Genomic DNA, 25,068 nt, shown 5'->3' with positions numbered 1-25,068 from the left:
GGTGGGAGGCACATGCGGACAGAAAGAAAGGTGCCCCATGCCCAGCTTCTCCATCCTGGCTCAGAGATTTGCTGAGGCGCTTGGGGTGAAGCCAGCCTTGGGCTCCTGTCTTCGGGGCAGGGAGGACCTGGACTGAGGATGGGGGCAGGGCAGAGAAGAGGAGACTGGATCTTGGCTTCTGGAACCCGCAGGAGCCACGCGGAGGGGCTAAGGGGCCTTTAACCCTTTCTTGTTTGTGCCAGCGAGCTTTTTACAAATCGTCCTTCCACAGCCCCACCCTCCCTCGCGTGGGAGCTGGCACGATTGGGGGAAAGTGGATAAACCTTTGGAGATGCAGAAGGCAGAGGGGGCCGGCCGCGGGGAGCCGATCAAGGGATGCTTTGGGCTAAGCTTCTGGGAACTTCCTTCTTGTTCCCTTCGCCCTCTGATGGAGACACAAAACCAGCCGCGTTTCCCCTTCCTCGCCCCGGTGAAGGGGCCCCCTCGGCTCAGCGCAGGAGCCCGCCGGCCCGCCGGGAGCTGTGGAGACACGTGGTTGCCACAGAGGCAGTGAGTCAGCGTCCGCCCGCCCTTGGAGGCCCGGCGAACCCACAAGGGTGCTCATCCCCTGGGGTTAATATTAACCGTCCAGGCAGGCCCAAGGCAAACCCAGGGAGGGGGCGTGGCACCCCAGGGTGGGCGGGTGGGAAGAACCCGGAAGCCCGGAGTGCCCTTAACCAGGGCCCTTCAAACGGTCCAGCTTATCCCTCCTGAAATTCGTTTTCTCTTTCCCTGCTGCCCAGGTATTTAAGTGAAACGCTGCCTCTGGCTTGGCCCATGTTAGGGAGGGACCCGAGGGTCACAGTGTGTTTGTGATTTTTCAGAGGTTAAGAAGGGTTTTGGGGTCAGAGCTGGGTTAGAGGTCAAGGTCCATGGTTGATGGCCTTGGGAGGGCTCTTTTCTGAGCCTCCGATGAGGAAAACCAACTTCACAGTATGTATAATAGTACAGCACAGGGTAGGTAGCAGCTATTATCTTTCTTTTTATGAATGACTGTTTCCCTTGCCTCTTCCCCCAAGATGTGGCTTTCCTGCCACTTTGACCTGATAGGGGAACTTCTCAACAGTTCTGCCATGAAACTTGTAGATGGGGTTTTCAGCACGGTAACGGGTGGCTGGTTTCCCTTCCCGGGGTGGTGTGAGAGGGGAGGGTGGCGTGAGAGGGGAGGGTGGCGGTGAGAGGGGAGGGTGGCGGTGAGAGGGGAGGGTGGCGTGAGAGGGGAGGGTGGCTGTGTAAACAGAGGTGGGAGCGCCGCACAGGGTTGATTCTCCTGTGGAGGGGCTTTCCTAAGCGATCCCGCACACACTGGTGGGCCTGAGATGTCTAGATTATGGGAAATCATCAGGCCTCTGACGTTTGGAAAAGTGAATTCTGACAGTTGTGAGCCAGTACTGCAGTCCTGGGGATTTGGGCGAAAGGGTTGATGAAGTGCGGCCGTGTCGTGTCACAGCTCCTGTCCTTGGAGGCTTATCACCCACCGACAGATAACCAGGCTTGGCCAGATGACTCACGAGGGTGGCTTAACTCCTTTCGGGACTGTTCATGGCCAGCTCCGGGGAAATTGGGGGAAAACAAGCAAAAAGAGGAAGATTTGTTTGTTTGCTCGACAAATATTTGCCGAGCACCAGGATGTGACAGCCTGTTCTAAACCACAGAAGATGCAGAGCCCTGAGCAAGACCGGCAAGTTCCCAGTTGTCATGCAGTGTTCATTCCAGTGAGAGAGGACAATAAATAAATTAGGCGTGCAAGTAAATAAACAAGAGAACTCTGCAAGCGGTCAGCGCCCTGAAGATAGAGAACTAGGCAGTGGTTCTCAAATTTGAGCATGTATCAGGCTCACGTGGAGCGCCCGTTAAAACACAGGTGGCCCGGCCCTACCCCAGTGTTTCTGGCTCAGTGTGTCCAGGGAGGGGCCGGATAATTTGCCTTTCTAACAAGTTCTCAGGTGACGGTGATGCTGCTGGTCCCTGGACCACACTTTGAGAACCACTGACTAGAGTCTCCGTTTAAAGCGGTGGAGCGGGGGCTAGTTTAGAAACAGCTCAGGAAGGGTCAAGGATGTCAGGATTGTTCCCTTTCAGTTGGCTGGGGGTGGGGTGGGTGGGTAGAGGGGGTAGGGGGTAGGGGTGGAGGCTGTATGTTATTTGCAGTTCTTTTTGGAATGGACAGCCGCAAGGAAAGGAAAACAGAGTCTCTCTCATATCTCCCTTTACTTTTTTTTAAAAAATTAATTAATTAATTTATTTATTTATGGCTGTGTTGGGTCTTTGTTTCTGTGCGAGGGCTTTCTCTAGTTGCGGCAAGCGGGGGCCACTCTTCATCGCAGTGCGCGGGCCTCTCACTGTCGCGGCCTCTCTTGTTGTGGAGCACAGGCTCCAGACGCGCAGGCTCAGCAATTGTGGCTCACGGGCCCAGCCGCTCCGCGGCATGTGGGATCTTCCCAGACCAGGGCTCGAACCCGTGTCCCCTGCATTGGCAGAGCAGACTCTCAACCACTGCGCCACCAGGGAAGCCCTCCCTCTACTTTTGTCCCTGTTCAGATGAACATTTGGAATCTCATTGTTCTGGGGAGTTGGCCATCCGGCTGGCCTCAAGGCATGATGCTACCTTGTGGCCTAGAATATTTTCATCTATTTGTTAGTTCTCACGAAGCAGCAATTGAAAGCAGATCTGAGTCTCAACATTTCAGGAACATCACTGATACCAGTGGGAAGGAGATCTTTGTTCTGGTTGTAACCAGCTCTAGGGCTCCCTGGGCCCCTTCCTACCAGTCACCCATTGTGTAGTTGTGTTTTTGTAAAATAAAGATAGAAAGCATCATGGATTAATAGATCAGAATTGACCTGAGGGCAGAAGATAGAACTTCACCTTTCTATCCTCAGGGTCTAGCAGCATGCCTGCCCTAATGGTAAGCCATGCATGCTCGTCGACTGCAAACCTTCATTCAGTTATTTATTCACAACTAGGCACTCTGCTGTTTGCTGGGGTGTAAAAGGCAACGTCAGACGAGCCCTTGCTCTCATGGAGTTTATGGTGTAGGTCGGGGATGAGGACAGATGGACAGGTTGTTACCCTGTGGGGTGCTGCCTGAAATTCTATGCTAGGAGTGGGACAGGGTACTATGGAAACATATGGCCTAGGGAGATCAGGAAGGCTTCCTGGAAGAAGTGGCAGATAGCATGTGGGTGAGTGGGGTGGAGAGCAGGAGTGTGCGTCTGCGTAGGCCCAGAGGTAGGAGGCACATCCCCTGACTGGCATCAGTTCAGGACAGTTGGGGTCAAGAACTGAGACTCGACCCTGAAGGGCATTATAGGGAGTGGTCAGCGTTAGGGCACATTGAGAAAGTGTCTTAGGGCTGGTTGTCCTAAATGGCTGGTTGCTATTTACCCTAAGCGTAAAGGCTCTGACTTATGTCCTGAATGGGAATTAGTCAAATACCCAGGTTGGGGAAACTTGCAGTGGTGGTGACGACTCTGTTTTGAGTTGGCTCTGTTTGCAGGTCCTGGTTCCCAGATTTCATCTCCTCTCACCTGTTGAGTAGGGAGGGCTGGGCAAACCAGTTTGGATGAAGGAAGAGGTCTGTTGAACTCTGCACCATCGAAGAGCCTTCTTGGGACACAAGTGACAGCTCTGTTACAGTGTGGTTTTGGGGGAAAGATCGTGTCCAAAATGGTTGTTGAAATACTGAAATATAATTTTAGTGCCTGGCGAGGCATAGCTGGTTTCCTGTGAGCTCTGCTGTCTGCCTGCCTGGCATGTAGGTCCTGGCTGATGACTCTGTGACTTGGGGCAAGTCAGTTAGCCTTTAGGCACCTGACTTCTTTCTCATTACAAAATGGGGATAGTCTCAGCCTCTGTGAAAGTCGGGGGATGCTGTGTATAGAAATGGGATGGTGTTTGCAAAGACACTGGGCTTCTGGAGGAAAAGTTCAAACGTCCAGGACGTGGATTGTTAAAGACGTTTAGTTGGTATGGCAATGGTCACTGTATATGCTGTGTGTGTGTGTGTGTGTGTGTGTGTGTGTGTGTGTGTACTTAATGGTTAACTGTTCAGCCCAGAATCTGTATCTAGTTTATTTCTATACAAATACTTTCTACTTGCTTTTATATAGACTTTCTTCTTTTTTATTTATAGAGAGAATAGTATGTTCAGAAACTTTAGGTTATTAAAACATCCCCAACAGAAAGAGAATGGGCCAAACACAACTTTTCCAGTTAATTCTCAATGTACTTGGAAAAGCAGCAGAGTTTTAGGTAAAAGTTTGTGTTTTGTGTGAGAAATGTGTACCGTCTCAACAACTCTTTGAATCCCTTATTTTCCTTTCAGAAGTGGTCCTTCTTGTAGTGATTGAGATTCCCCGGCGCACCCCGCCGCTCTCTGCACCAGGCTGCGCCCCCTTTGAAGAACTCGGGTCTTGTTCAAACTTGAAGATTGAATAACTCCCTCTGTCCTGATGGACTTGTTTTCTGGCCAGGCTTCCTCCTGATACAGCTGACCTGGATTTTCTTCCTTCCATTTGGGCTTTTTTGACCCTAAGAAATACTGAGGATCAGACTGGCGTTACCTGGAGGGGACGCATGCAGGATTTTCTAGCTGTTCAGGATGTTCTATTTCTCAGGCTGGCTCCCAGGTTTGTTTAGCAGACATGAAAGAAACTCTCAACTCCGGACATGAGAGATCCTTTTCATGGGGTTTCTCTTTTTTTCATGCCTGATTTCCTTCCCATTTCTCTCTACCATTTTGAAGAATGGTATGGAAGGTGGAGAAAAGAACTTCTATGTAAAAGTGTGAGCTATGTGCTTGGTGCAAGAAAGAGGGACATTACTAATTCTAAGAGGCTGATGCCAAATGCAAATTACAGTTTGTGGCTGAGAAAATAAACTCACCTTTTTTTTTTTTTTTTTTTCCAAAAACCCTGATGTCCAAACTGCAGATTCCTAAAGGGAAGCTAAGTGCCTTTGATCAATCTTCGGAGGAAACATATTCACGCCAACTCCTGTTTTCTGTAGATGTCTTAAGGAAGTGTAATTGGAACCAGAGTTAAATTTCTGTATTCTCTTTCTTTTCCCCCCGATGGATGAAAATTAGAGTTTATTCAATGTCAGTTATCGGGCTTCCCTGGTGGCGCAGTGGTTAAGAATCCGCCTGCCAATGCAGGGGATATGGGTTCGAGCCCTGGTCTGGGAAGATCCTACATGCCACGGAGCAACTAAGTCCGTGTGCCACAACTACTGAGCCTGCGCTCTAGAGCCGGAGCTCCACAAGGGAGGCCACCGCAATGAGAAGCCAGTGCACCGCAGCAAAGAGTAGCCCCCGCTTGCCTCAACTAGAGAAAAGCCCGGGTGCAACAACAGAGACCCAGTGCAGCCAAAAAAAATAAATAAATAAATTAAAAAACAAAACAAACAGACAAAAAAAAAAAAACCAGAGCCTTTAAAAATATATATATATATCAGTTATCTATGGTGTGTTTTTTTGTTTTTTAATGACAGTTTTTTAAACCAACTGTATATATAAAACATTATCATCTTAACATGTAATAAGTATAAAATTATTAATGAGATAATTTATATTCTTTTTTCATGCAAAATGTTAGAGACCCAGTGTGTGTTTCGCAGTTACAGCACTTCGCAGTTTTGACCATCTGTATTTCATGTACTCAATAGCCACCAGTCATCTGTGACTACCTGTGCAACAGCAGAGCAAGGGTAGGTATAATCTAGGTTAAATATAAGTATAGTTACAGATTAGTTACCTTAAAATGTAAAGAGGGCTTCCCTGGTGGCGCAGTGGTTAAGAACCCGCCTGCCAGTGCAGGGGACACGGGTTTGAGCCCTGGTCCGGGAAGATCCCACGTGCCGTGGAGCAACTAAGCCCGTGCACGACAACTACTGTGCCTGCACTCTAGAGCCCGCGAGCCACAACTACTGAGCCCACTGAGCCCGCACTCCACAACTACTGAAGCCTGCGCGCCTAGAGCCCGTGCTCCACCACAAGAGAAGCCACCGCAATGAGAAGCCCATGCACGGCAACGAAGAGTAGCCCCCCTCGCTCACTGTAACTAAAGAAAGCCTGCGTACAGCAACAAAGACCCAATGCAGCCAAAAATAAATAAATTAATTAATTAATTTAAAAAAATTATAAAAAAGAATCTGGTCTTAAAAAAAAAAGTAAAGAAAGCAGAGTGATATTCCAACGTCTTCTGAGACAGAAAGATTTCATTGAAGGTAAACTCCAGGAATAATAGTGAACATCCACATTATTGGATATAGTTTTTTTTTTTTTTTTTAAATTAATTAATTAATTTTTAAAAAAATTTTATGGCTGTGTTGGGTCTTCGTTTCTGTGCGAGGGCTTTCTCTAGTTGTGGCAAGCGGGGGCCACTCTTCATCGCGGTGCGCGGGCCTCTCACTATCGCGGCCTCTCTTGTTGCGGAGCACAGGCTCCAGACGCGCAGGCTCGGTAGTTGTGGCTCACGGGCCCAGTTGCTCCGCGGCATGTGGGATCTTCCCAGACCAGGGCTCGAACCCGTGTCCCCTGCATTGGCAGGCAGATTCTCAACCACTGCACCACCAGGGAAGCCCTGGATATAGTTTTCATTCAGTTTGAATTTAGGCTTAAATAACATAAAGTAAAATGAAATTAATTTAAAACGGAAAAATGTAAGTTACAAAATTCAAGTAGAAAGTAACAGTTGGTACATTTCTGTATTCTCTTAAAATCCAAACTTGGCTTCAAATGGAAGAGCGTTGCAAGTTCAATGTCATGCAGTTTATTTCGGAGTGTATGAGGTTGGCTCATCTTGGAGCATCATTTCCTGTCTGAGCCAATATTGAAAGGCCAAGGGTCCAGACTAGAGCACCAGCCTCCTAGCTGGACTTCTCGACGTTAATTCTGCTTCCTCTAGGGCAGCCTTCAAACCACTACCGTGACTATATTTCCAAAAACCGGAGCTGATTGTGTTGTTTCCTCTTAATCTCCTTCAGTGGCTCGATGGCTCCCCAGGGCCTGTCGCATCCTCTCCAGACGCCCTCACGTGCCGTCAGTTTCCAGCTCTCTTCCCCAGCTTCTATTGCTCTGGCTGTGGTGTACCTTTACCACGCCTGCCAAGAGTCCCCTCTCTTGCCTTCCTCTGTCCTTCAGCATTCAGTCCTAGTGGCCTTTCCTCTTGGAAGCCCTCTGCATCTTCCAAACAGGATGTCACTCCTCTGGGCTTCTGCAGCCCCAGGGCTGAACTGCAGCATCACTGCCTTGTGGGAGATTTGAGGGTGAGGATGTGAGTGAGTCAGCCAGCTGAGGGTCTGGCTCAGAGCAGGTGGTGGTCAGTATTTGTGTCGAATCAATAAGGCAATGAATGGAATGGGCTGAGGGAGAATTCATGAATGAAATATGAAAGCATCTCATTAGAATGGGGGGCCCTCAGGTGGGACCGCCGAAACTTTAAGAAGAGTACTTATTCAGGTTGGCTGGTGCCTGACCCTGTGTGTCCCTGGACCAGAGTCCTTTCAAGGAAAATGGGTGACTGTGGGTGGGAGACCCCTCAGTGGGGAGAGTGGGTGGGGAGGGCAGTGGCAGAGTTTGAGGCATTATGAAAAGGGTGTCTGGAGATGTTGGGAGATTTTGGAAAACTGAGGGAATATGTGATGTTTCAAGATGGAGCTGTTTGATTTTTGTGATTTTAAAAATCACACGATTTGCCAGAATTAGAAGAGAGGATTTTCAGAAAGCAAAAGATATCTGAGAGTGATCGGGCTAGAAGACTAGAGTCTGATTTTGGTCCCTTTCTTTTTCAGTTTTCTATTAGATTGTTAGCCAGTTGAAGTCAAGGTCAATGTTCAGATTTTCCAATTATTTTAATTGTAAGAGTGATGCATACTTGTGGTAAAAATAATGCACAGGTATACAGAAAAAAGATGAAAGTCCCCCCTCATAGGACTGCTACTAGCCTAGGTGGTATACTTGTGTGAATTTAGAAAAAGGCATTCCTGGGAATTCCCTGATGGTCCAGTGGTTAGGACAAGTCACTTTCACTGCCGGGGCCCAGGTTCGGTCCCTGGTTGGGAAACTAAGATCCTGCAAGCAGTGCGAAGTGGCAATAAATAAATAAATAAATAAATAAATAAAAGTTAAAGGAGGCAGTAGGGTTGTCTCTCAGGGGGAAAGAAGTACTGTAGATGACAATAAAAGACATTTCTTAAAAAAAAAAAAAAAAAAGAAAAAGAAAGAAAGAAAAAGGCACTCCTGCTGGCTGCCAGAAAATTGTATAACAATAAATATGCAAATCCATGACGTCTGCTGTATGAATGTCCCGTGCTCGGTCCATGCCACCATGTGTGGCCACCTTGTCTCTGCAGGCCTCCTGCAGCCCACTCCCCTCTTCCGAGGTGGCCAGGTCTTTATCTAGCCATGTACTCACATACATGTATGTACACGTGCATATATAAACATATTTATACGTAGACACACAACTCATATATATAGAGAGAGAGACAGGAGAAAGAAGAGGTTTATAGAAACAGGACCATATTCTACATGCTGCTTGGTCACTTGCTTTTTTCCCTTGACAATGTATCCTGAATATAATTTACTATCAATTTATATAAATCTGCCTCTTTCTTTCTAGTGGCTGCATGGTATTCCAGAGCATGGCTGTACTATATTTAGCCATTTCCCCGTAAAAGACACTTGGTTTGCATCCAGTTTTTTTTTTGTTACACACAATGATGTAACGTATGTGAATATCAGAAGTATGCATTTATAAATCCAGGTCTACTGCCATTTCTCCACCTCCCTGCCAACACTTATTATCGATCTTTTATATTTTTACCAGCTTGATGGAGGAAAAATGGCATCTCATTGCAATTTTACTGTTCCTGATTACTAGTGAGGTTGAGCATCTTTTCATGTATTTATCAGCTATTTGTGTTTCTTTTCTGAAATGCATATATTTATCCTTTGTATTATTTATTTATTTTTAAATTAATTAATTAATTAATTAATTAATTTTTGGCTGCGTTGGGTCTTTGTTTTTTTTTTTTTTTTTTTTTGGAATTTTTTTTTTTTTTTTTTAATTCAGACAGAAAGTCACAAAAATTATACTCATCCTCATCAGTTCACTCAGTCCCATGTAATTAATTTTTTTTTTTCATCTTGATCTTTTGTTAGCACTTTTATGAGTTCATCAGTTTTTCATTAGAGTTCTGAAAATGCTTATTCATTCAGTTCAGCAGTACAGTCCGTTACCAGAAACCTGTACTTGTCAGAGTCTTTTCCATGTATTTCTTGAAGATGAAACCCTTTTATAGGAACATATTTGCAAAATCATCAGAGTACACCCAGAACTGTCTGTAAATGACAAAAGACTTAAAAATGACCACGGTTAAAGATTTGATGACAGTTCATAATAATGCAGTTGACAAGAAAATTAGTTATTTCTGAGATATACATTTTAAAGTAATAAATAGGATTATTACTTATAACATTATACCAGAACATATAAGATTTTTAGAAATTTCATGTAATGTCTGAAACATTTATATTAACATATTTCCATACATATTTCCATACAAGTACAAATATAAGATTTTTAGAAATTTCATGTAATGTCTGAAACATTTATATTAACATATTTCCATACATATTTCCATACAAATACAGGGTCTTTGTTGCTGCGCGCGGGCTTTCTCTAGTTGCGGCGAGTGGGGGCTACTCTTCGTCGTGGTGTGCAGGCTTCTCATTGCGGTGGCTTCTCTTGTTGCAGAGCACGGGCTCTAGGTGCGCGGGTTCAGTAGTTGTGGCACGTGGGCTCAGTAGTTATGGTGCAAGGGCTTAGTTCCTCCATGGCATGTGGGATCTTCCTGGACCAGGGATCAAACCCGTGTTCCCTGCATTGGCTGGAGGATTCTTAACCACTGCGCCATCAGGGAAGCCCTATCCTTTGTATTTTTCAAATTGACTTGTTTAATCTTTACTATGTATTGCTTTGTAATCATTTATTACATTATTTTGTTTTCAACATACACTCAGTTCCTGTTAACTGCCCTGGAAATAAATGATGAAAGGTGAGTGAGAAAGAATGCAGTCAGTTAGAGAGATCACAGCATTTTGGAGCAGAAAGGGATGGTGGAGATTATGTTGTCCAAATGCCTTATTTTACAGATGAGAAAATTAGTATCTCAAGAGGCAAAAGATGTGTCATAGCTGGATAGTGGCAAGTCTGAAAATTGTTTCTCGTTCAAGTATCTTTTTTTCCTGTTTGTCGTCTCTTCATGAAACAGTGCTTATGAAGACTATCATGGGTTATTCTTTTCTGGGTATCGTGTCTTCTAAGCAAATCTTCGTTAATTTAACAGAAAGCACATGCAAATCTGTCTGTTGGCGGGGAGTGTAAGCTTTATTAGTCACATGGGAATGGCCCGCAAGATCCCTGTTTCCAGGCATAAAGCTAAAGCACAGTTTCTTAGATATTTCAAGTGGATGAAATGAGTAGGTTTTGTGGGGGAAAGGGGCATTGTATGTTGATGATGAAAAGGTATTCTCATTTTTAAAAAGGGGGAGGGGGTGCTAATAGACCCGCTGCCCACATATGAAGTTTCCAGTGGCTGTGCATTTTCGTTTTCCAATCCTTCCAGAATCCACGGTAAAGTGTCAGTAGAAATCATCTAATTCAGAAACCGCCTTCCTACGACATTTAAGAAAATACTGCATGTGATCTAGGGGTGCGCTTTCTGATATGCAGTACATTTGGCTTGTAGTGGAGATGGACGGAGTGTGAATCTTCTTTTAAGGAAAGAAAAAGAGTCAGCCTTCAAGTCAAGTTAGAGGCCAAAGCTGGGACTTCCCAGTTCAGGATGTGAGCAGGATGACGAAGAGTTTCCTCAGAGCTGGGGGAAAAATGCAGGGACTGACGGCAACGTGTCATGCCCTGCACATGGCTGGAATTTGAGGTGGATGAATTTTCTTGGTCCTCATACAGCATTACAAGGAAGAGAGGTGAGATGGGCAAGCAGGAATGTTCCCGGGCCTGTTGGCTGTATTGACCGGGATGGCCTGGGGCCACTCTTCCCTGCTCATATTGGACAGGAATTTGGGAAAGTGAAACACAGTTATTATCTGAATACTTGTCTGCAGCTCTGGGATTGGGGGCCGCCCTGAATTCACAGCAGATTCCAGATGATCATCTCCCTTTCCTAAATCATGTGGCCACTTGAACCATTCCTGAGTAATTCCTTATTATCAGTAAATTTCTACTCAGCGCTTATGTCTTCTCAATTATAAGATAGGGATGCTGCTGCTGCTGATGGTAAGACAGCTTGCTTGATTGAATCGGGATCCAAATCAGGTTTATATTGTGGGGTCTGTTGATATGTTTGTCTTTTTCTTTTTGGCTGCGCTGTGGGGCATGCGGGATCTTAGCTCCCCGACCAGCGATCAAACCTGCACCCACTGCAGTGGAAACGTGTGGTCTTAACCACTGGGCCGCCATAGAAGTCCCGATATGCTTGTCTTTTTTAATCTATAGGTTCCCCTTTACCTTTTTTCCCTTGCCATTTTTCAATTTTTGCTTGTTTGTGAAGAAACCAGGTCATTTTTCCTGTGGAGTTTCCCACAGTCTTCATTTTGCTGACTAACGCCGAGGGTGTTGTTTATCATTTTGCTATGTCACCTACATTTCTGAACCTCCGGTTGGCGGTGAGATCTGACCACATCCGAGCGTGATTTGTTTTGGCACAAAACCCCACCTGGGAAGTGGTCTCGTTCCCTCTCTGACCTCACCTACCGCTCTCCTCTTGCTCATTCTGTTTCTGCCCTCGCCCTTGGCCTCGAACATTCTAGGCGCTCTTCCTCCGCAGGGCTGTTGCATGGCTGCATCACTTGCTTCTCGTCTCCTTTGAGTCTTGGCTCAAATGTTCTCTTCTTGATGAGCACTGCCCTGGCCACCGATGGACCGCTCGTATCCTCAGACCAGCACTTCCGGTCAAAGAACAGTGCCTGACACGTGGTGTGGTCCATACGTATGCACCAGATGAATTAAAGAAAGGGGGCAACTCTTCCTCCAGTCTTACTCTACCCAGGATGCCAATGGCAATCACAGCAAACGTGTACTGAGGGCCCACTCTGTACCAGGTATGCTGTGTACTGAATGCAGAGCTTATTTCAATGTCACAACAACATAAGGTAGGGCCTATCATTATCATCCTCCTTCTACAACCAAGTGCGGTGGGCACGAAGATGTGCTGCCCAGGTCCTCCAAGGAAAGGCTGGTAGCTCCAGCAGTGGGGAATGCAGTCAGCAGAGAGCCTCCAGCCGTCAGCTTCTAGTTCAATGTCATGTGTACCCTGGGCCGTCCACAGTGATAATGGATCCCAGCAGGAGTACAAAAGCCTGGCCACCAAGGGACGGCTCTGATGGACCACATATGCTCCCGATGTCCCCACGGGGCGGGCTGAGGCTTTGCTGAAGTTCAGCATCTCTCTCTGCCCAAACTTGACTGCTCCATTTCCCTCTCTGCAGGTGTCCATTCTTAATAAATACCCTGCAAACCAAACTCCATCTCAGCATCTACATCCTGGAAACCCCAACTTGTGACACCAAGGAAACCAAAGCTCAGAGAGTGAGCTAACCTTCCCAAGGTCACAGAGCAGTGCTGGTAGAGGAGGGATTTTACAGAGCTGTGGTCTCTCTGATGGGATGCGCCATTTCTAGAAGTACCACACACCTCCCAGAGCCCTGAATTCGGGGCAGGACCATCGGCACTGTGGTTCAGCTCTGTTTTGAGTTTCGGCTGTTTCGGTGAGGCAGCCTATCAACGTGTCACGTGTTTCTATAGGAAACTGGATTCTTAGTCACAGATGGTGAACTACATTGCAACTTAGAAAGACAAGTTGTCGATTTCCTGTCCAGCAACCAGGAAAAGGTTCATGGAGGGGTCAGAAGTGTGATGCCTTCGAGAAGCACGGTGTTGGCTGGGGCAGCAGGGGTGGGAAGAGGGCCGGGCTGAGACCAGGGGTGGGTGGACATGAGGAGGGCAGGGAGGGGCCCCATGGAGAGTCTGGAAAGTGAGCAGAGGACTCAAGTGTTGTGCAACTGGGAATCTCTGAGCTTCTTATGGGGGGTGTAATCTGATAAGAGTGATGCTTCAGCAAGATAAACGTGATGCAGGGGGTGGGCTGGAGGAGGGGAAGACTGGGGCCAGGGAGACAAGTGAGGCCAGGGAAATAGGGGAGTGGTGACGTGGGCTTAGGGACATCGGAGATGCAGAGACAGGGACAAAGCAAAGAGACACCATCAAAGGAAAAACAACATGGCTGGGGGAGGGGGTGAAGAAGGAAGAAGCAAGTTAAAGATGGATTCCTGCCATTGAACTTGGAAATGTGTTTAATTATACGAGTAATGGAAGAGATCAACACAGCCAGCAGATCCCGTTTTCACCTATCAGCGTGGCGTTCTCGGTGTCTCCATGAGAGTACCCCGAGGTGTTTTAGGGTTTGTGGAAATAGATGTTCTTACAGTCTCCAGTGGGAACAGTGCAACCATTTCAGAGTTCTGACAAAAAACCTTAAAAACAGTGGTGTTTGATTTCCTCATTTCAGTAAATTAACGTGTGGGGAGTGGAAAAAAAAGATGAAAGGGATCAGCGGGAGTCCCTGTGAGTCCCTGCTTTCGTCCTTGGAGCTCTGGTGGCCTCAGGACCATAAACCTCATCTCATCTCCTGGCCCCCTGGGGTGGGTCTCTACCCTGTGTCCCATAGCACTGGTTACTTACTTTTTTTTTAAACCACTGGCGTCACTTTGTGATCTGTTTATGTTTTGTTCTTCCCCTCTAGACTTTGGAGTCCTCGGGTCAGGGGCTGTGTCATGACTTTGTGTGTTTCTCTAATGACCTTGTGTGTCCCTCTCGCCTCGCACGGAGAAGGCATAGATCACGTACTTGGTGAGTGAGTGACTGAAGGTTAAGTCGTGAGCAATGGCTTATCTTCAAGACTGGCTTCCAGAACTCAGCAGCACCTGCAGGCGACAGGTGTGTGTGTGTGAGTGTACAGGGCAGGGAGGCGATTGTCACACAGCTTTACCAGTGTCCTGATGACTCCTAGAACAACAAGTTTCCGGTTCCTTTGTTCAGCTACAGGGTGTAGCCCATAGGACTTTTCTCCGTGTTTCCTTAAGAAGTACAGGCATACTGGGTTTTACCGCGCTTTACAGCTGTTGCGTTTTAAACAAATTGAAGGTTTGTGGCAACCCTGTGTTGTCAGATGTTGCTTAGCTTTTTTTTTTTTTTTTAAAGCACAAAAGTATATTAAATTAAGGTATGTACATTGTTTTTCTAGACCTAATGCTATTGGGCACTTAATAGACTACAGTAGAGCATAGACATAACTTACATGCGCTGGGAAATGAAAACACTCGTGTGACTTGCTTTGTTGGGATCCTTGCTTTGTTATGTGGTGTGGAACCCAGCCCCTGGTATCGCCGAGGTCTGCCGGTATGTGTGTTCTTCTGGTCCTGTCTGGCTTCTGCTTTGGGTCCAGGTGGAACTCCCTTCCAGCTCATTTGCCGCAGAAGGAAAAAGAGCCCTTTAGAGCCTCAGTCCAGGGCAGGCGTTTCCCAGGTGGGACCCAACCAAACCTTTCTTCTTTCTTTGGGCTCCTCTTTGATCTATTGTTTCATGGAAACTGGAGGTCCCTTGAAGAATCCTCCCTTGTTTACCCACTAGCAATGAACCCGTAACAACAAACCACATTTTCCAGAGTCCTCCAGCTTGAGCCGAGAGTCTGAAGGCTGTGGTGACGGCCGCAGAGGTGGTGGGAGAGGTTATCTGGCTTAGTGTGGGCAGGTGTCCCCCTGCTGAGGATGCAGAGGCTGGCGGTGGGGACCACTGGTTCGTGATTGGCTCGGGAGGAAAGCAGGGCAGGGTGATGGTTGGAAGGAGGACAAGATCAAGGGGAGATTTCGCATCCAGAAGACGGCGTTGTGCGTGTGCAAATCTAAAAATCCACGTCCGTGAATATTTACTGGACTCTGGTCAAGGGAGAGCCACAGGGCACAATGATAGGATCCCAAGGGAAAAGCAAGCTAGGGGGTGGGGACGTGAAGGGGGGCTCAGTGGATAAAGTGAGGGCAGGGAGTGAGCAGAGAGGCACGAGGCACAGCTCTGGAGAGAGAGATAAGGCTCATGGTGTGACAGCAAATTTCCCCGTGAGATGATAGAATCCACGTTACGGAGCCTCAGTGTGGTTGGCGGGTAGGGTGTGCCTCCCCTGGGCCCCCATTAGAGTCACCTGGGGAATTTAAAATACACTGATTTGGGCTCTTTTCCAAAAGAGTTTAATGTAATTGGCCTGGGGTTTGGCCCAGATGATTCTAAGGTGCCAGCTGGTTAGGAATGACTGCTTTAGACTTTGGAAAGGGGGTGGTCCTTCTCCTGGAGGCGGGGAGGAGAAGAAAGCTGATGGGGACTTGAGGATAGGAATATGTTTATCATATATTTTCCTAGTTCTTTCAATCACACTTCTCAGTCTCTAAGTACAGACGAATCCCCTGGGGGTCTTGCTGAACTGCAGATTCTGATTCGGTAGGGCTGGGTGGGTCCTGAGACTCTGCATTTCCCACACACTCCCATGGGGTACCACTGCTGCTGGACCCCACTTTGGTTAGCAAGGCTTGAAGTTGACAGAGGGTTTTGCGTTGACCCTCTTGTTTTGCGTATGACTTACGCTATGGCCTATAAGACATAGGTCTTACCATCCTGATTATACAGGTGAGGAAAGGAGATCAGAGAAGGGCAGGAAGAGGAGCGGAGGGTGGCCCCGGGCAGCAATGTCTGGTGAGCAGATGCCTTACATCCGCTGCCCATTTAACCCATCTCCTCAGATCACACACAGGAAGTGGGGAGCTGAGGTCTTCCGACTACAGGTGGGGAGCCCCTTGTTCTGCACCCCAGCAGCCTTCACCAGGACACGAGAGGACATTGTTATTGAAAGGGAGAGTGAGTAGGGATGGGAGCTTAGGGAGAAAGAAGAACCTCTGGAGATGCTGTTGTGGGAATCAAGGGACTTCCCTGGCGGCCCAGTGGTTAGGATTCTGCACTTTCGCTGTCGAGGGCATGGGTTCGATCCCTGGTCAGGGACTAAGATCCCGCAAGCTGCACGGTGCGGCACCCCCCAAAATGGAGCTGCTGTTATGGGAATCGGACAGTGGAGAGAGGCTGAGCAGGGGTCAGAGCAAACTTGTTGGCCTTTATGAGTCAGCAGTGGATCAGAATCTTCCGTTCCATTAAGGGGATGTCTGCATCCGTGCCCTGAATGGAGACCAAGAAAGCACATGGGTGCACTCGTGCACTCGTGGGTGATGAGAAGGCTTATAACCTAGGACAGGTGTCATTAAACTTGAACCTGTATCAGAATCACCTGGAGGGCTTGTTAAACACAGAGCTGGGCCCCAGCCGGGGAGTTTCTGACTCAGGAGGCCTGGGAGGGCCTGAGAATGTGCGTCTGTAACAAGTCCCCAAATGCTGCTGCTGCTGGTCTGGGGACTCCACTCTGAGAACCGCTGGCCACAGATGCCCGAAGGACAATGAGGTCAGTCAGAGCCAGAGTGGGCTGTTGAACCAAGTGCCTTTTAGTGATGAAGTCCAGGCTGGGAAAGTTTAAAAGAGGGCAGAGTTGACGGTTTGCTGGATTTATACCACTCAACGTGGTATACATTGGCCAAGTTTCATGCCACGTCCTCATGCCCTCCTGTGGCATCCATTGGGCGTGGAGGAAACTCCTGGCTCTCCGAGTAATGGTGGTGACCCGGGGGAAATCAGACTTCTCAGAGGAGAGTTCGGCTTCTGCAAAGGTGAAGAAAAGGAGGGAGGCATTGAGAAACAAGGTTTGGGCGTTTGCCCTGATGGAGCAGGAGTTACCGTCAAAGGGAACAGCCGCAGATGGCACGCCTTGTGGGTCTGAGGGGCAGGATGGGAGCCACAGAAGGTGGGGCTGGGGGGCGGACCAGGGGCGCTGACGGCGGGATGGTCATTCATCACCCAGGTGATGCTACCTCCTCTGGCAGGTGTGGCTGGTCTTCCAACCAACATGCCCTCCCATCACCTCACTGGATGCTCCTGGCACCCCTGCCAGTGTGTGGAGCAGGTATGGTCACTCTCAGCTCATGGATGAGGAAATAACCACAGGGAAGTTTCTGTCACTTGCCGGAAGAGGCTAAGACAGCAAGAACTCAGGTCTTCCTGCTCTGGGGCCTGTGGTGGTCCTGGGAGCTGGTGAGGGCCACAGGCTGCTGTATTCTGAGCACAGGCCTGGGCGTGACTCAGTGGACACAGCGGGAAGCGAGGCCCAGTCGTGGCTCAGGGATGGACCCCGGTCCCTGGGAGGGATGCTTGCTGAGTTAGTTTGGTTATTTCAGGTGATGGAGAGTGGAGACTGAGGCCGGTTGCTGCAGGTGATGGGGGTTTGGTGGAGGGACACCCAGAGACGGGGTTTTGGGGGAGGTGGGAGATGCTTCCGTAGGCCTCTTGGGGAACGGGAAGGTTGTTCAAGGTTGAGTGTTACCCTAGCGACCAGCTGTTCTCCGCTCAGAAATGGTGACTTCCCCCCATTGTGGTACTTCCGCTCTCTCCCCGCTGCTCTCCTGCTGCTTCAAACTCTCTTCTCTCTGCTGTCTCGTGACTCCTGCTTTCTGCAGGCTCTCTATTTCCTGTTACCATCTACTCCCTGTTTATCCTCTCGATGTGTGTTATATTCAGAGATCCTAAACAATAAAGACCTAGTTTGGGGATGGGCCTGGGGATGGGGTCACAGTGCCTTCTCAGGCTGGTCTCTAGGTGGCTACTTTGGGGTAAGGCCTGACACCTGGTCCGGTAAGCCGAGGCCAAGGTGGCAGGGCGAGATGACGCAGAGCAGGTGCCGGAGCTGCCCGTGGGCGGGGCAGGCCCTCAGAGCAGCACGCCCCATACCTTGCAAAAGCAAAGCAGAGCCTGTTCTAGGGGAATTTGAGAAGAACTGGGACACTAGGCAGATTTCCAGAAATTCCAGGATTTCCAGACAAGGGGAATGAGAGAAGATTTCATTTTCTCGAACTGAAATATTGGGCAGGGGTGTGGTGTCTGGAGAAACCCCCGAGACCACAGGTGGGTGAAATAGTGGACAGAGTTGGATGAGGTCAAGGAAGATGATGATAAGTATCAGAGGGCTGGGTTAACAGTCCATAAACCCCTCCTGCCTGGGGTCGGTCCTGGTTCTGGACACTAAGGCCGGACTGGGCTCACGAGCACAGCAGTGGGAATAGGACGGCTAGGGTCAGTGATGGACTGACCAAGGCCACAGTGGACAAGCGCAGATGGGCCCACATGCAGGAAACCACGAAAACACCATGTCTACGTGGAAAAGGGGAGACTTTACACGTAACACACGCTGTCGGGACCTGTTCTCAAATGAAGAGAATTCTGTTCTCATTTGTAAACTCCTAAGTGCTAGCAAAAGCACCTAATCTGTGAACATTTTTTTCCCTTTTTTTTTGGCCAAACCATGAGGCTTGCAGGATCTTAGCTCCCTGACCAGGGTTCGCACCTGGACCCCCAGCAGTGAAAGCACTGAGTTCTAACCACTGGATCTCCAGGGAATTCCCAACATATTTTTAAAATTTCATTTATTTTTTATTTTTTAAAAATTTTATTGAAGTATAGTTGATTTACAAGGTTGTGTTAATTCTGTACAGCAAAGTGATTCAGTTATACATACATATATATATATATATATATATATATATATATGCATTCTTTTTCACATTCTTTCCCATTATGGTTTATTACAGGATATTGAATATAGTTCCCCGTGCTACACACTAGGACCTTGTTGTTTATCCATTCTATATATAATAGTTTACACCTGCTAATCCCAAACTCCCACTCCATCCCTCCCCCAACGCCCTCCCCATTGGCAACCACAAGTCTGTTCTCTATGTCTGTGAGTCTCTTTTTGGTTCGTAGATATGTTGATTTGTATCATATTTTAGATTCCACATATAAGTGATATCATATGGTATTTGTCTTCTCTTTTTGACTTAGCTTAGTATGACAATCTCTAGGTCCATCCATGTTGCTGCAAATGGCATTATTTCATTCTTTTGGATGGCTGAGTAATATTGTGAACATATTTCTAAGCAGATTCCTACCCAAGGGGTTAAACTAGGTGTCACGGACAGAGGCACAGGATAGTGGTCTTAGGAGGGGGCGGCAGGCAGTGGGTGGTGAGTCCCCTGAGAACGTTCCACAGGGGCTAAAGGGTCGCTGACCCTCTCCTGCTCAGGGGCTGCAAGCATTGGCTTGGGGTGGAGGTAGGGGTTGGACCCATGGGCTTTGGGGACCCTCCTCACTCTGATGCCATTTGGCTTCGAGGCCCCGGGTTCTGTCTTTGCCAGGTCTGCCGTTCAAAGGGCCGCCCCATCTCCTCCTTCCAGGAGCAGGAGGGGCCTTCAAAGCCAGTCCTGTTGGCTTCCCTGCTGTGCCACAGGTAAATGGCAACTCATTCAGGACGCACAATTGTCTGAATGAAACATAATTTGAAGCAAATACAAAGTGAATAGGGTATATGTGTATGTTATAGCTATTTCTCATAAAGCTTCTCGAGCCAAAGTGAACTAAAGTCAGAGCAAATGTGGGACCTCCCTAGTGGTCCAGCGGGTAAGACTCCGTGCTCCCAGTGCAGGGGGCCCAGGTTCGATCTCTGGTTGGGGAATTAGATCCCACATGCTGCAACTAAGAGTCTGCATGCTGCAACTAAAGATCCTGCATGCTGCAACGAAGATCCCGTGTGCCGCAACTAAGACTCGGTGCAGCCAAAATAAATATAATCAATAAATAATAAATATATAAATATTTTAAAAAAAGAAACAGTACATTAAAAAAAATAAAGTCAGAGCAAGTGTATTCTTTTAAAGTCCCTTTGAGGGTGATGACCGATGTGGCCCTCTGTCTGGGCTATAAACACCTAATCCACCCCCAGAGAAAAGAAAAGGAAAGGAAAAAGAAAAACAAAGTCCTTTTGTCCTGCATTGGCCCTGCTCTGATTATCCTGCACTGGGTTAGTTCTGTGTGTCCTGCCTGTTTTTCCTGTTAGACTATGGTTCTCTAAGCAGGATCCATGCCTTTTCATAATGGCTTCACTTTGCGTTGTCTATCTCTTCACACAGATTGTGTCTTCCAGATCCGTGGCACCAGTGGACCCTCATACTTTTCGAGGGAGGTGAGTGGGCATTATCATGACACACTCATTTGGTTGGTGAGGGTTAATCACCACACCTCCGGGGAGGTGAGATGCAAGAGAGGTTTTGAGTACTATAGGTGAGCTTTGAATCCTGGCTCTGTGGTCTTACTCAGGGTGTTTTATTTTTCCGAGCCTTGTTTTTTTCATCTATGAAAAGATAATATTTACCTGATAAAATTATGGTGAAACTTGAGATAGTAGTTCTGTATGTAAGACTTTTAGTACAGTACCTATCACATAGCAAAAGCTAATGAATGTTGGGTCTTGGGTCTTGCTCCTGTGTGATCTAATTCATGATTATTTATTGAGCAGTTACTATGTGCTAAGCCTTGTGTTACGTGCTCTGACCTAGTTAATCTTCACGAACTGTAAATATTTTTTTCCTTTCTATTTTATAGATGAGGAAATGGAGCCCCAGAGAGGTTAAGCTCTTAACTGAGGTCACCCCAGTGTCAAGTGACACAGCCAATATTTAAATCCACGTCTTGCTAACGTTTATGATTGTGCTTGTTGCCATTATGCTAAGTTGCCTCTCCTTAGGGCCTGAGCTGAGTTCTGGATTTAAAAGGAGGCAAGAACGATGTTTAGGGTCTGCCCTAGTGACCTGGGCTAACTTTGCCACTCTGGTTTGCTTGTGAGCCACGCAAGACTGCAAAGGAAATATGAGTTATGGCTACAAGAGAGTCAGTGAACAAGCTCCCAAGGCCTTCCTGCCCCGAGATCTGTGGTCATTTCTGCCCTTAGCGAGTAAGCAGACTTCCACGGCCTGGGCTGCATCTGCACGCCTGGGGCCACCCACCTCCTGTGAAGCAAGTCGTCTGTTCCTGGTGTGGTTTCCGCCGCCTCAGCCAGACCCAGGTCCCCTGCACACAGAAGATGCTCAAGAAATACCACCTACGAGTGAAAACCTGCGTGATGAAGGCTAAGCCCCATATTTTATGTACCTTGTATGTCGTTTTGAAGGGAAGATTTGAAGGGATGCAGAAAAGAATTGTAGACCCTGACCAGAAGGGACTTTTGCAAAAGCATTTTGTTTAGAGGCCTGAAGGGAGCTGATATTAATAATATTGGCTACTTATTAGGTATTCTTCCAGATGCCTTCAGCATCTGTCCTTATTAAATCCTCCCAAAGCTGTGATTATAATGACCCTCTTTGAATATAGAGTGTGTTTTAATTACTGGTCACGGTATCAACTGTGATCTGTCCTTCCACCCGCAGCAGGACTCTCTCTCCTCTCCAGGCCCCTCCTGTTGAGAACTCTGCCCTCTGAAATTACAATTACTTCCCCCACTGGCAGTCTGAGAGTACAAGGTTCAGAAACTTGCTGTTGCCCAAGATCACATAATGAATTTCACGGCAGAGTCAGGATTGAAATGCACGCCTGTCTAGATTTCCCCACCAGCACCCACTGCCATATACTGTTTAATGAACTGAAACTTAAAGAGAACTGGATTTATTTTTAACTTACTGTTGCCTAGTGCGTCACCCTCGAGGAGTCTTTACGTTCCCTGTCTCCCACCCAAAGGAAGGCTGTCTTCACCAGGCCAGTCCCTCAGACTGAAGTGGGAGCTTCAAAGGAGCCATAGTTCGGGGTCTTTGGAAGGAGCTTGGGGTCAAGGTTATATCTGATACAGAGTGAGCTCGCTACCCTGAAAACATTTGAATCGATAGTTTGCAAACATATTTCTGGCCACAAGCAAACAGGAGGAGTGTTGGGAAATTAAACTGGCACAGAAGCAAGTCAGATTTTGGGAACATGTAATTTTTAGGAGTCTGAACTTTGGGGTGGAAATATTTAAAGAATTGAGTGGACTTACTTTCAATTTCAGTGAGACGTTTGGCAGTACGTGAGCCAAACCTGAATTGGATTATTAATCCTGTATTCTCAATGTGTGGCTTTGTTTGCACACGTCCTTAGCGTGGAATAGATGTACAAAGAGTGCTTGTTGAATTGATGAAAAACGTAGCCTTGCTTGCTTAATTTTCTATTCTGCTAAAATATATATAACATAAAATTTACCATTTTAACCTTTTTTAAGTATACAGTTCAGTGGTACTAAGTACATTCACTTTGTTGTGCAATCATCACTACCATCCATCTCCAAAACTTTTTCGTCTTCCCAAACTGAACCTCTGTCCCCATTAAACACTAACTCCCCATTCCTCTATCCTCCCAGCCCCTGGCAACCACCCTTCTCCTTTCTGTCTCTATGGATTTGATTACCTCTAGGGACCTCATATCGGTGGAATAAGGTAGTGTTTGTCCTTTTGTGATGGCTTATTTCACTGAGCATAATGTCCTTAAGGTTCATCCATGGTGTAGTGTGTGTCAGAAGTTCCTTCCTTTTTTCAGGCTGAATCATATTCCACTGTATGAATACATCCCATTTGGTCTATTGATTCATCAATGGATGGACACTCAGGTTGTTTCTGCTTTCTGGCTACTGTGAATAGTTCGGCTATCATCACTTCCAGCTTATGGATCAGGCTCCTGTCATTTCTTTTTCTTTTTTTGTTTGTTTGTTTTGTTTTTTGGATGCACCATGCGGCCTCTGGGATTCTAGTTCCCCAACCAGGGATTGAACCCAGGCCCTCGGCAGTGAGAACGAGGAGTCCTAACCACTGGACCACCAGGGAATTCCTAGGCTCCTGTTGTTTCTGTTCGAGCCCCTGCCTTCAGTTTTGTCTGCTTGTTTTCCTGTGCTGTGTCATCTTTAGCACTGAGGGTTCGTATGCTTTCTAGTCTCCCAGCAGAGCACTTTGGGGTCCCCTTTTCAATATTGCATTGTGAAGCCAAACAAAAAAATGATTGGAAAGATGTCTCTGACAATAAACTTGTGGCAAAGCTACTTTGCTTCCTACTTTGCTTGTGGCAAAGCTACTTTGCTTCCTACTTTGCTTCCATTTGCTATGAAATCGCCCACTTTTAATTCCATTTCAGCTCACGTCAAGCGGTTGAGTTTCTGTTTACTCGCCAACGTGTGATTTGCAGGGGAATGACCCACTCGGGCACGATGCTGGGCTCCTGGCGCTCCCGTGCCTTTGTGACATCCTGCACACGTTCGCTTGAGACTGGCAGCTGCCCTGCCACATCGCTCTGTCACTTCCTTCCCTGGATTTCAAATTGAGCTTCTAAAGCCCAGAGCAGCCGCATGGTTGAGGTCATTAAAAAAAAAAAAAAAAAAAGAAAAAGATCAGCGCTTAAAGAATAGCTCAGTTCTATTTAACTCTCTCTAAAAAGGTTGGCTTTATTCAGGTCTCAACCTTAATGCCCCCTGAACCCTTCCATCCTGGTATCTTTCTGCGTTTGGTTTTCCGAGCCCCACGCGCTCAGTTTGGGGGGCGGGGTGGGGCGGGGCGGGGGGAGGGGTGGCCCTGCCTTGTGCTTCATTACAGTAAAGTTATTCTGGGTCCCAAAAAGCCTCATAAATCTGTTCCCCAGATGGAAGTCTCCATAAAAGGTTCCTCTCTTTGCGTGAGTCTCAAATTTCCCTTTAACAAATGAATAATCACATGGATGAGGTAAATTGCAACACCCCCCCAAAAGAAGTTTTTAAAAAAGCCAGCGCAGTTGTGAGTTCTGACCTCCCTTCTTAGTTTACGAGGAGCCACGTTTGTAGCAGGTTAACCTGCGATTCCTCAGAAACGGAAGTCAAGGCCATTCACCAACACGCAGATTTGAGTAAGCAAATGTCACCAAGTGTCAACATTTCAATTATTTATTTCTTAAAAGGAATTTCATAACACGAGTTTGAGTTTATTGGAGTCGTTTATAAGAGCTGAAGATTTAATTTTTCTTTTCTCCCGGTGAAGGTAGACCTGGAGGCCAAAGGCATGGGGACCACAGTGTGACCTTGTGAGTGAAGACAGTGACCCTGGATGAAGAACAGGATCTCGGGTGCTGGTCACAGGTCTCTGCCTTGGTGTATTAGGACTGGTGGCCTGGCTATGGGACGCCACAGGACACTGCCTGTGATACTTTGCAGGATGGCAAGCTTGGACGGCCTCTAAATCGGAAGCTTGGAAGCGGCCCATAGGCCTTCATTTCCCCTCCCCACCCGGGCAGCTGGGGCTGGATCTTTCCTCTGCCTGGCGCTGCTTCTTTCATCGTGGATATAAAAAAACAGGCAGACCTTTTTCTACCTGGTACACAAGTCTCTTGGCCTTTTATGTTTTTTTTTTTTATTATAAAAGTACCACATGTTGATTGAAACAATTTTAAACAATAAAGAACGGCATAAAAAAACCCATTTAATCCTCTCCCCTCCTTTCTTCCAGTTTCTCCTCCATCTTCGCAGAATTGGATGTGATTTTTTTGATTTCCTATTGTACAGAAATGCAAATCATATGTCATATTGTTTTATATTAAAGAAGTGGAGTCATACTATACCCATTATTCTGCAATCTGTTTTTCACTTAACAATGTAGCATGGCTATCTTCCCAGATCAATATATCGAGGCCTAAATCATTTGAGTTGCATAATATTATACACAAAACTTTGCTATAATTTATTCAGTCCTATGGATAGACTTTCCAATTGTGTCTAGTTTTTTACTATTATAAATAATACTGCAACTGAAATCCCATGTAAATGAGTACTAAAGCTTTTACTTCTATAGAAAAGATGAAGTGGGATTGCTAATTTGTACCGAAACGGTTTAATTTGCAAAATATAGAGCAAATCACACCGTCACCAGCAATGTCTGAGAGCGACCATTTCTCCACCTTCTCACAAAGATTGGATGCTGTCAACTTTTTGTCCAA

General features: G+C 47.0%; 1 long non-coding RNA gene across 2 annotated transcripts; it reads left to right on the top strand.

The window, feature by feature from the left end:
* Positions 1-527: 527 nt before the first annotated feature.
* Positions 528-24,571, top strand: LOC132375386 (uncharacterized). Of its 2 annotated transcripts, none has more exons than XR_009505993.1 (3): positions 528-549; positions 20,229-20,281; positions 24,117-24,571. It is a non-coding gene; the product is annotated as an uncharacterized LOC132375386 (long non-coding RNA). The 2 variants fall into 2 exon arrangements; XR_009505994.1 differs by lacking the exon at positions 528-549 and adding an exon at positions 704-782.
* The last annotated feature ends 497 nt before the right edge of the window (positions 24,572-25,068 follow it).

Source organism: Balaenoptera ricei, chromosome 11 (assembly GCF_028023285.1).
Source record: "Balaenoptera ricei isolate mBalRic1 chromosome 11, mBalRic1.hap2, whole genome shotgun sequence".
In the NCBI taxonomy this organism is placed as follows: Eukaryota; Metazoa; Chordata; class Mammalia; order Artiodactyla; family Balaenopteridae; genus Balaenoptera; species Balaenoptera ricei.
This window is presented reverse-complemented; position numbering and strand designations above follow the sequence as displayed.